The sequence below is a fragment of the Pseudophryne corroboree genome, chromosome 9 (genome assembly GCF_028390025.1).
Source record: "Pseudophryne corroboree isolate aPseCor3 chromosome 9, aPseCor3.hap2, whole genome shotgun sequence".
NCBI lineage: Eukaryota > Metazoa > Chordata > Amphibia > Anura > Myobatrachidae > Pseudophryne > Pseudophryne corroboree.
This window is the reverse complement of record NC_086452.1, coordinates 291,693,038-291,702,494: the sequence shown is the minus strand read 5'-3', so window position 1 is coordinate 291,702,494 and position 9,457 is coordinate 291,693,038.

The following is a 9,457-nucleotide window of genomic DNA, read 5'->3' as shown; positions in this document are numbered from 1 at the left end:
AGCGTAAGGGGGAACATTTGAAGTATATATGACAATTTGGGGAAAATTACACTCTTAATAACGGCTATCCGTCCAGACATTGATAATTGTAACGATATCCAATTGGTAAGTAGTTGTTTGATTGAGAATAACACTGGTTTAAAACTAACTGAAAAAAGGGAGTTTAGAGTATTCAGTAAAAAAATACCAAGAATCTTCGGAGTAGATTGGCGCATGGAGAATTATGAAAGGATAGGGTCAGAAATTATAAAAGCTATATCAGCGAGGAGGGGTAGACATTTCGATTTAGAGTAATTGACTTTAAAGCTGGCAAACGCACCAAAACTATTAATAGTAGATGTAATCGCTGTAAGGGACTGTATCGGGGGAATACATATGATATACCACCTGTTGGGATGCTGGCTGTCAGTATCCCGGCATACCGGCTGCAAGTTCCCTCACGGTCTGGAATCTGACCACCAGCATTAAGCCGCCTGCCGGGATACCAACAGGCGCTATATTAACCACATACCATATCGAGTTCGCAATAAATAAGAGCATTTCCTCTGCGAATAGTCCTAACTTAACTTCTCAGCCTTTATTTTGGGTACGTGAAAATAGAGGAGACGACCTCAACGCAATTGCCAAGGGTTCCAATGCTATAGCAGAAAGAGAGGGCAGCCCTGCCTGGTTCCCTTCAGTATAGAGAATTGGGGGAAAAGAGAACTATTACATACAATTTGAGAAGAGGAACCAAAGAACAGCTATGACATCCTCCAGAGCACCAAACCTGCATACAAATTACAAAAAATACAAAAGTCATACAAATTCTCCCAGGATACTAAATCAAAAGCCTTTTTGGCATCTAGGGAAAGGATCGCATAACAGCCTGGTGCTCCAGAGTATTCCAAGCATTGCACCACAGACAAGACCTTCCTGATATTCACAACAGAGTGATGTCCCCAAATGAAGCCAGACTGGTCTTTGTGTATGATAGTGGGCAATATAATTTTAAGACTGACAGCCATACTTTTCATAAATAACTTCTAGTCAGTATTTAGTAAGGAGATACGCCTGTAAGAACTGGGTGGTACTGGATCATAACCTGGCTTGTGCAAAGCAGGGCCAGATTAAAATAAAGAGGGAGGCTAGTTCCTTTAAGGAGGGAATTGAAAACGTTAAGCAGGGTGCCCCCAATACTAGGATCCAGAATTTCATAGTAGTTTTTGGAAAGGCCATCAGGTCCCGGAGCCTTCCCCGATTTTAATTGACCAATGTACTTCACCTCCTCTACCGAAATAGGCGACATGAGTGACTATGACTGCTTCATAGACATTTGCGGTAATGAAATGTTGCTCCAGAAGGCAGCTCTGTCAGACACATCCACATGGGAAGATGCATATAATTCCGTAAAAAAAGGAGTGTAATATACCAGAAATCGCTTTCCCAGATTTAGCTAGCGTACCATCCATGCGCTTCAGAGACTTAATAATATTTGGAGGGCGTTGCCCATGTAGTAAGCTTGAAAGCAATTTGCCATACCTATTCCCATAGCAATGAAATCTAACACCAGTAAAGAAAGAATATTTGGATTCAGAATGTGCCAGCATGGACTCAAAAGCAGTTTTCTGTGATAAGTATCTCACGATTGTCAGGTGTAGGGGCATCTTTAAACAATTGGTATGCAGAGGTCAGGGCAGTTTGTAATTCCAAATATGTGCTTTGGAAAACTTTAACACGCTGCAAACAATACGAAGATAATACATTAACCCGCATTACAGGTTTGGACGCTTGCCAGAATAAAAGCGGAGAATCCTGCCCATACTCTAAATTATGTTTATAAGTCATCCAGAAGGTGTCCAAAGCTTTTCTATATTTCAGAGAATGGGCCAAATGTGAAAGGAACGTCCACTGTCTATAGAGACATTTGTCAACATTAAGAGCTATTTTCACCCAACACAGTGCGTGATCAGACATGCAAATTTGTTCAATATTCGAGTCTAGAATACAAGTGAAGAGACTAGCCGACACCAATACGTAATCTATTCTTAAACAAATGTTCCACGTGCAGCTGACAATTCAGGTAAATTCACGCTCTGAGAGATGTGATGACCTCCAGGTATCCACTAAGTGTAGGTGTTGCAACATATAGTTTATACTAATTTCTCTTACGTCCTAGAGGATGCTGGGGTCCACATTAGTACCATGGGGTATAGACTGGTCCACTAGGAGCCATTGGCACTTTAAAAGTTTGAGAGTGTGGGCTGGCTCCTCCCTCTATGCCCCTCCTATCAGACTCAGTTTAGAAAAAGTGCCCGGCGGAGCCAGTCACAGCTAGGGGAGCTCTCCAGAGTTTCCCTAGTAAAGTTTATTTTTAGAGTTTATTATTTTACAGGGAGGCTGCTGGCAACAGCCTCCCTGATTCGTGGGAGTAAGGGGGAAGGAGGGAGTAGTGTCTGCCCTGCAGGGTCTGAGCTACTATCTCCGCTGACAGGACACTGCGCTCCTGAGGGTGAAGATCGTTAGCTGCCCTAGGCGACCGCTCACTCCCGCAGCATGCCACTACCTCCTTACAGAGCCAGAAGATGGCGAGGTATAGCGGCACAAGGGTAGGAGTGCAGCTCTGAACGGCTGCGCTCCAGGAAGGCTCAGCGGCACACAGTGTTGACGCTTTGAGGGGTGTCCTGAGCCAGTGTATAAATACCCTACACTGGTCACAGACACTAAACGGAGACTGAATCCCCAGGCTAGCGTCAGAATCCTCTGTACACAGACACTCACAGGGGACGGAATCCCCCGCCTAGCGACGATATCCTCAGGCCAGTATAAAGATTTTGTGCGGGAAGACGTGCCATCGTCAAGGGGCCGAGCTTCTCAGAGCGGACCCAGCAGCGTTCAGCGCCATTTTCCTGCCTGCAGTTCCTGTACACAGACGCTGACTGAGCTGTCCCTCCAAGCAGCTCCAGCTATTCTGTGCGGTACCTTGGGGTTGTAGAAGGGAAGGAGGCGGTGAATTAGTCTGTATACCCTATTACAGTACACAGTGGGCGCTGATAAGGGGTGTCCTTTATCTTACAAGTGCTGTGTGTGGGTTGACTCCAATCTCTGTGTCTCTCTTGTTATCCTTGGGGGTGAAACTCTGTCTGATCTCCCCTGTGTGTGTGTGGAGTCTCAATTTAGCTATGTCTAGGGACTCTGTGTCATACTTGCCTACCTGACCCTCTCCATGAGGGAGAAAATGCTCTGTTCCTGGACTTTCCTGGTAATGTATGATTGCCATCACCTGTGGTGAGCTAGTTAATTGATAAGAAAGGTGTTTCACCTCAGGTGATGGCAATCATACATTACCAGGAAAGTCCAGGAACAGAGCATTTTCTCCCTCATGGGGGTAAATTTACTAAGATGGGAGTTCTATTTAAGATGGGATGTTGCCCATAGCAACCAATCAGATTCCAGCTATTATGTTCTAGAAGGTGCTAGATAAATGAGAAGTGGAATCTGATTGGTTGCTATGGGCAACATACCATCTTAAATAGAATTCCCATCTTAGTAAATTTACCCCATGGAGAGGGTCAGGTAGGTAAGTATGCTCTGTGTCATATGCTGCAGAGGATTTGTCCTCTCACGATGATCTCATTCCAGGTACTTAGGATTGCACTGTTTTAGCGCAGATACCAGCAAGGCATACCTCCCAACTTTTACCCTACCTGAAGAGGGACACACGCGTTCCCGAAAAGGGGGCGTGGCCTACGACAAAGGGGCGTGGCTTCACAGGAGGACCCGCGATCGCGAGTCACGCCCCCGTTTTCGTCACTGAAGGGGCATGCCCAGCTGCTGGCATGCCCCCTCTCCCTCTGTCTCCAATGAATAGACGCTGTGCGCATGCGTACAGCGTCTATTCACCGCTGCTCTGCTAAGCAGGGCAGCGAGAGACAGAGCCTCCCAACTGCCCCCCCCCCCCCCCCACCGCGGGACACTGCGGCCCGCGGGTGGGACAGCGGGACAGTCCCCAAAAAACGTGACTGTCCCGCAAAAATCGGGACAGTTGGGAGGTATGAGCAAGGGAGCCTGAATGGTTTTCCTCTTTCAAATCTATGATGGCTGAGATTTCTAGGGTTGCACATAATGAATCTGCAACTCAGGTTTCTCATACGTCCTAGAGGATGCTAGGGACACTTCAAGAACCATGGGGTATAGACGGGATCCGCAGGAGACATGGGCACTTTAAGACTTTCAAATGGTGTGACCTGGCTCCTCCCTCTATGCCCCTCCTCCAGACTCCAGTTTAGATCTGTACCCAGGCAGACTGGATGCACACTGAGGAGCTCTACTGAGTTTCTCTGAAAATACTTTGTTAGGTTTTTTATTTTCAGGGAGATTGCTGGCAACAATCTCCCTGCATTGTGGGACTTAGGGGAGAGAAGTCAGACCTACTTCTAGGGAGTTTAAAGGCTCTGCTTCTTTGGCTACAGGACACCATTAGCTCCTGAGGGTTTGGAACATTAGGTACGCCTAGGGGTTCATTCCCAGAGCCCGCCGTCACCCCCCTTGCAGAGCCAGAAGTCAGAAGACAGGTGAGTAGAAGAAGATCAGAAGACTTCAGTGACGGCTTATGAGGTACCGCACAGCGGTCGCGCTGCGCACCATGCTCCCACACAGAGGCACTACAGGGTGCAGGGCGCAGAGGGGGGAGCGCCCTGGGCAGCAGGTATACCTCAATATAGACTGGCAACAGAGGACATATAAAGATATTAACAGAAATAGCGGGTCTGAAGCGCGCCATTGCGGGGGCAGGGCTTAGCCCTTACAGCTCACACAGCCAGCGCCATTTTCTCTGGTAGAAACGCTGGTCCTTTCTCACACTGCTGACAGTATCAGGGTGTAATATGGGGGGGAGGGAGGGGGGGAGCACAGTTAATGTGAAATATATGTTCAATATAAAAGTGCTGCAGGTTTGGGACATTATATAGTCTTCAAAACCGTTCAGTAAGCGCTGGGTTATGAGCTGGCAAACTTATCTGTGTCTCTCTGACAGAATTATGCGGTGAATCGGTCCACTATATGTCGGTGGGTGGTTAATACACGTGTGTCGGCATGTCTGTGGCGGAGTGCTTCCCACAAACGACTGTGGGAATGACCCTGTCGGCACCGCCGACTCCTGATGGTACTTCGTACAAAAGGTCAGAGGATGAATGTTTTTCATAAAAGAAAACTATATTAGGGACACAGATGTGAGTGGGTGGCCCTATCGACGCCATCAATATCTGACTGGGTAAAAAGGATTGCATGTGAATGTAATGCATATCAGAAAGGGCTATGTCTGTATAAATATATATATATATATATATATATATATGGATACAACCACATCATGAGGCTCCAGCTGGGGCTATGTTGTAGATGAGACCAGCACTCCAGATATAATCAAACGTTTTTATGCCATTTTATAACACATCACAAACGGGTTCTCTGTGCAAATTCAGCAATTTGTAACATCACAAACGGGTTCACTGTGCAAATTCAGCAATTTGTAAACATGACTTTTGTAGTATCAAGTATCTCACACGTCCTGTGTATACTGGGGATATGCATCCTACCCAGCCGAGGGAGACTCGGCTGGGTAGGATGCATATCCCCAGTATACACAGGACGTGTGAGATACTTGATACTACAAAAGTCATGTTTACAAATTGCTGAATTTGCACAGTGAACCCGTTTGTGATGTTACAAATTGCTGAATTTGCACAGAGAACCCGTTTGTGATGTGTTATAAAATGGCATAAAAACGTTTGATTATATCTGGAGTGCTGGTCTCATCTACAACATAGCCCCAGCTGGAGCCTCATGATGTGGTTGTATCCAAATTGAAAAGTCTTTGACCGAGCACCCTTTTTTGGAGTCTTTTAGTGTTGTGCGGCCCACGCTGTCTATTATATATATATATATATATATATATATATATATATATATAGTAAGGTTGCATATTCATAGCTATATTCTCCTCAGACACCTCGGGGTCGCAAAAATTTTATTTTGCCCAGTTACTACTCCCTAATACCGACACAGATGCGGCTTCGTATGTCGACCATAATGATAAGAAAAAGAAAAAGAGTAGAGCATTTACTACATGATTAGTGTATGAGAAGGACGTATTAACGTCACTGAGGACCCTGCTGTTCTGAATAGAGAGGTCTTTGTATGTGTGTGTGTGTAGGTATGTATATGTTGTACACATGTATACACATACAGATAAAATTATAATAAAGTTACATTCCTCATTCTCATGTGGTGAATCGCTCTGTTTGATAAGGTCTGGGTCAGCCCTGACATGATGATCGCAAATCTTCAAGAGGATTCCAATTGTTTGTTCTTTTCCCAGAGCGGATAGAATACAGTGGGAGTCACCCCCTGTTCTGCATGGGGCACTGTCACAAAGCCAGTGAATCATATGTAGGAAGCTGCGTTATATTCTAGTTATGTGTCCACGCATACGTCAGTTAGACCTGCCATTGCATGTGCATGGGGGAGTAAAAGTATTCAAAAGTGGCCGGTTACCTGGTCATCCGTTATAGATACCCTGGGGAGGAGATAGGATACTCCTTACGTTGGGTCATATCAAGGACACTGCAGCATACTTTCGTGCAACTGCAAAGGATATGAGACTCTTGGGTTAGCGTCCCAATTCTATGGCGGTCTCGGTTAGGAAAGCGTTGTGGATTCACCTATGGAATGCTGATATTGATTCCGAGAAGAAATTAAGTCTCTTCCCTATGAAGGTGAAGACTGGTTTGGTGAAGCCCTAGTTAAGTTGATCTCGGCAGAGGCCGCGGGTAAGTCTACCTTCTTGCCCTATGTTCCCTCACAACGGATGATGACGCATCATTGTCGGATGCAGTCATTTCGGCAAAATAGATACAGATTCCCCCTTTCTTTGTAGGTAAAGGAAGGAGAAAAGGGTAGAGGACAGCAGCCTAGTCAAGATCCCAGGAGCAGGGATCATCCTCTGTTTCTGCCACATCCACCGCAGGACGCTGGGTCTATCTTGCGGGAGCCCACACCGGTGGACCGCGTCTAAAAACTCTTCAGTCAGTCCTGGAACGGACTTGGACCCGTGGGTTTTTAAGAATAGTGTTCCGAGGGTGCATACTGAAGTTTCCAGACGTTCCCCATCACCGATTTTTCAAATCGACATTACCAATTCTCCTCCGGACGGTGAGGTAGTATGTGATGCAATACAAGGGTTGTGTCAGGATCAGGTCATTGTCCTGGTGTCCCTGTCACAATAGGAAATAGGCTGTTATTCAAGCTTTTTCATGCGCCCGAGGCCGGACGGCTCGGTCAGACCAATTCTAATTTTGAAATCCCTAAATTTCTACTTAATGGAATTCAGTTCCAAGATGGAGTCTCATGGCAGGGATCTCCAATCTGGAAAAAGGATAAAGGAGGTTTTATTTCTTCCGCATTAGGCTTATCTGAGGTTTGCAATTCAGGATTGTCATTACCAATTTCACCAAGGTGATGGCGGTAATGATGGTTCTCCTTCGATAGTAAGGAGTCACAATTATTCCGTACGGTCTCCTGATTACGGCTAGATCAAGAAACCAGTTGGTGAAAAAAGTTGCAATCTCCCTGACAGTTCAACAACATGGTTGGATCCTGAACTTGTCAGAATCACTGTTGGTCCCAACGACGCAGTTGTCGGGTTTGGGAATAATACTAGATACAAAACTAAGGAGAGTTTCTCATACGTCCTAGAGGCTGCTGGGGATGCTTCAAGAACCATGGGGTATAGACGGGATCCGCAGGAGACATGGGCACACTATAAGATTTTAAATGGGTGTGAACTGGCTCCTCCCTCTATGCCCCTCCTCCAGACTCCAGTTAGATTCTGTGCCCAGTGAGACTGGATGCACACTGAGGAACTCTCCAGAGTTTCTCTGGAAAAGACTTTGTTAGGTTTGTTATTTTCAGGGAGACCTGCTGGCAACAGGCTCCCTGCATCGTGGGACTGAGTGGAGAGAAGCAGACCTACTTCTTAAGAGTTCAAGGGCTCTGCTTCTTAGGCTACTGGACACCATTAGCTCCAGAGGGTCTGATCACTTGGTACGCCTAGCTGCTTATTCCCGGAGCCGCGCCGTCACCCCCCTCACAGAGCCAGAAGATTGAAGCCGGCTGAGTATGAGAAGAACTGAAGACTTCAGTGACGGCAGAAGGCGCGTCTGAGGTATCGCGCAGCAGCCGCGATGCGTGCCATGCTCCCACACAGATCACAGCACTGAGGGTGCAGGGCGCAGGGGGGGCGCCCTGGGCAGCATGGGGGTACCTAAGACAGACTGGCATAGTAGTTAACAGTGCCCGTGCACTAGTCAAGGGACCCCCGCCAGTATAAAGAATTTGAGCGGTACGGAAGTGCGCCATGTAGTGGGCGGGGCTTAGGCCGCACAGCTCTGACCAGCGCCATTTTCTCTTCACAGAAGGCTGCAGAGTCGCTGGCCCTGTCCTCCACACTGTGCAAGTAACAGGTGCAAAACGGGGGGGGGGGACTAGCAATTTGGTGGTTTATTTTATATAAAAAAGCGCTGGCAGGTCTGGGCAGTCTTATTACTTGCCTCAGTACCGGGATAGGCGCTAGGTGTGAGCTGGTAGACCTCACTCTGTGTCTCTCTGGCAGACTTTAGTGTGGGTCTGTCTCCTATAGCCCCAGTGTGGTTGCTGCTGTCGGTACGTGTGTGTGTGTCGACATGTCTGAGGCTGAATGCTCTTCCCAGGAGGATGCTGGAGTGGGGACAGACAATTCTGTGAGAGTGGCACCGCCGACAGATGATTGGGTGAATATGTTAAGTGTTTTAAACGCAAATGTAGCTAAGTTGGCTAAGAGATTTGATAAATCTGAGTCTAAGAACCAGACATGGAGGAAATCCATGGAGGATGCTTTGTCACAGGTCCAGACTCCTTCGGGGTCACAGAAACGTGCATTTACCCAGATAGCAGATACAGATACCGACACGGACTCTGATACCAGTGTCGATTATAGTGATGCCAGATTACATCCGAAACTGGCTAAGAGTATTCAGTACATGATTGTGGCGATAAAAGACGTGTTACATATCACTGAGGACCCTGCTGTTCCTGATATTAGGGTCTGTATGTTTAAAGGAGAAGAAACCTGAGGTAACGTTTCCTCCCTCTCATGAACTGAACGCACTTTTTGAAAAAGCTTGGGAAAATCCTGACAAAAAGATACATGTTCCCAAAAGAATTCCAATGGCATATCCGTTCCCCTCTGGGGACAGGGAAAGGTGGGAGTCAATCCCCACAGTAGACAAACCTTTATCGCGTCTATCCAAAAAAGGTAGCGCTTCCGTCCCCTGACACGCCAGCCCTAAAGGATCCTGCGGATCGTAAGCAGGAAAATACCCCGAAATCCATTTATGTCACTACAGGGTCGAAACTCAGGCCTGCCGTTGCTTCGGCTTGG